Below are 3,382 nucleotides of genomic sequence, written 5' to 3' on the forward strand. Positions count from 1 at the left end.
AAATTAACCACGCTTTTAACAACGAATCAGGCTTATATAATAAATAATAGATAATAATTAGGTAGACAAGTTGGTAGCGCTCAGTTTCTAGTATGATCATGACGTACCAGAAATTGGGTCGTTACAAGGTAAGCAACGAAAACATAGAATTGAGCGATTGAACCCCTCACCGGATGTGTTTACACTCTAGTTGCTCAGTGTTTAGGGCTTAATCACTCAATCCTCTTTTAATCATGTTTCTCAAGGATTTACAAGTCGTCTAACAATCAACTAACATTTGATGCATGAATGCAAATATCATGAGGACTTCTGTTGGTTGTAATGGGGCTTAGATAAGGGTAGGATTAATATGGTTAAGTGGGCTAATAGATTGGATCTTTGATTAGCTCAAGTATCCTACCTAATCCTATATCATCCTATATACATAACAAAACAACCTAACTACCCATTTATCCCTTTCTCACATTCACTCATGCATGCTTCTTTTCAATTCAACCACATATGCATCTCTTATTTATATTCTTATTGTCATTTCTTTTCTTTTTTTTCTCTTTTTTTTTAAACACAGTATGTAAACTATAATTTTTTTTCTTTTATTATATAAGAGAGATGCATATGTTTTAAGTAATGAATGCATGAGTGATCACCCATTTTTCCAAATATTCTCAATGAACACCCAAAGTAAACTAACTACCAATGTCTTTCCACAAATTCCTCCCACACTTGATTAACACACACACTCAAACCCAAGCTAATCAAAGATACAATTTATGGTCATAAATGGTTTTTAACTTAAGGTGAATGATGTGCTTATAATGAAAACAAAGGGGAATTAGAAGGCTCAAAAGTGGTTTGCAAAGGTAGATGTAAGGGTTGGCCATATGTGTTAGTGAGTTCAAATTCAAAAAGATGCCTCAATCATACTAAATGCATTCAAAACATCAAATATAGGACATAAAGATTCAAGCAAATCTAAGATTACAATCATAAAAGGAGTATAACACACAAGAACAAAATTTGTGGTTGAAAATACGCAACCACACAATTAAAGCTCAAATCTCACTTGGTATTTGTTCAAGCTCTTTTCTATGTTCCATATATATAAAAGATACTTCAAGCAAGTTCAAAAACAATTTTTCAAATCCAATCATGAAAATTCTTTGTTGTTTTACCAAACTTATTTACTCTACCAAGCAACATGCAAATTCAAATATTTACTAAAATAAAACTATAAACAAACTAAGATATATACAAGCAAACTAAGCAAAGTATAATGCAATAAAATACTAACAAATATTCACAAAAATATAACTATCAAAACTAAAAAATAATGCAAAGTGTTAAGAAAGAGAAAGTTACGCCCCAAATTTGCGGATCCTCCCCACACTTAAACGTTGCACGGTCCTCCGTGCATGCACTCAATCAGGGGGTGAAGAGATGCTCCAAAAGGCTCCACCTTCAGCTGGTGGACATCGGGGCTCCAAGTTGTTATAGAAAACAAGAATTGAGGAAAAGTTAGATGCGTGGTATGATAAAAGACAATGTGTGTATCCTAAGTGTGCACACACTTTAGAACATTGGCCTAGTGAAAATGGCAACCACATAATCAAAAGAGATAACATGTTCCTCAATTAAATATCCTAGGGTGCAAGTAAAGAATAAGCAAGAATGAATGTACAAATAACCCTAGGTAACCATAACTAAAGTGGATTAAGTGTAAGAGATATTGGATATTGAAATTGTGCAAGTGAAAGCTCAAAATTAATAGAAGATTGCACAATTAACAATAACCAATTCAATGATGAAAAGTGACTACTTATTCATCCTTAGAAATAATGAAATAATTACATGTATAGGGTGCTTATTACAAAAAGTGACAAGTCTCGATAAGAATCAAGTCAAGTCAACTCAAAAAAATGCAAAGCATTAACAAGGAATAAATACTTTGTTATGTGATTATATTCACTTAAGAATCAAGATGACTAAGTAGTTCAACTCAAATCACTAAAGTAAAAGTGCACAATTCATAATCAAGTTGCCAAACAAAGATATGGTCTAATACATATGGTAGCTACAACATATGAATCAAACTCAAAATGCATGTAGGTAATCAAACAAAGACTTAATGCTCAGGGCACATATTCATCAAAACATAAATCAAAATTCAAGCAAGAAGCAACCCAATAATCATCAAACACTTACAATTTATTTAATTAACAAGCAACTAAACCAAAACCAATATAATAACTAAAATAAAAAAGAACTGCAAACAAAAGAGAGTAAAGCAAGTAGAGAAGAGGGCAAAATGAAGAGAAGAGATGGGTGGAGGGGAAAAGAAGAGAAGAAGTAGAGAGAAGAGAAAAAAAGAAATGTAAATGTGAGAAACAGGTGTGTGCGTATGCTCAGGTATGTGTGCATACACACACTAGGCAAAAAATGCGGTTGTGCGCGCACACAACAACGTGCGGGTGCTGCGAACAGAAGGGGGTGTCACGGCCTGTGCAGACGCACAAGGACTTGTGCGCGCACATAGAAGAAAAAAAGGGTTTGCGTTCACACGCACAAAGGGTGCGTGCAATGCGCTGCGACCAGAGGGGGATTAAGGGGTTATGCGTTGATTAGCGGATAATTTATACGCTTTTTAGCAATGTTTTTAGGTAGTTTTTAATAGGATCTAGCTACTTTTAGGGATGTTTTCATTAGTTTTTATGCTAAATTAACATTTCTGGACTTTACTATGAGTTTGTGTGTTTTTCTGTGATTTCAGGTAATTTCTGGCTGAAATTGAGGGACCTGAGCAAAACTCTGATAAGGAGGCTGACAAAGGACTGCTGATGCTTGGATTCTGACCTCCCTGCACTCGAAAAAAATTTTCTGGAACGACGTCGAAAAGTAGACATCCAGAGCTTTCCAGCAATATATAATAATTCATACTTTATTCGTGATTAGATGACGTAAACTGGCGCTCAACGCCAGTTCCATGCTACATTCTGGAGTCAAACGCCAGAAACACGTCACGAACCAAAGTTGAACGCCAAAAACACGTTACAACTTGGCGTTCAACTCCAAAAGAAGCCTCAACTCGTGTAAAGTTCAAGCTCAGCCCAAGCACACACCAAGTGGGCCCCAGAAGTGGATTTCTGCATCAATTACTTACTTCTGTAAACCCTAGTAGCTAGTCTAGTATAAATAAGACTTTTTACTATTGTATTCGGTGTCTTTGATTGTATTTTTTGATCTTTTGATCATGTTTGGGGGCTGGCCATTCGGCCATGCTTGGACCTTCATCACTTATGTATTTTTAATGGTGGAGTTTCTACACACCATAGATTAAGGGTGTAGAGCTCTGCTGTACCTCGAGTTTTAATGCAATTATTACTAT

Source organism: Arachis duranensis, chromosome 3 (assembly GCF_000817695.3).
Source record: "Arachis duranensis cultivar V14167 chromosome 3, aradu.V14167.gnm2.J7QH, whole genome shotgun sequence".
Taxonomy (NCBI): domain Eukaryota; kingdom Viridiplantae; phylum Streptophyta; class Magnoliopsida; order Fabales; family Fabaceae; genus Arachis; species Arachis duranensis.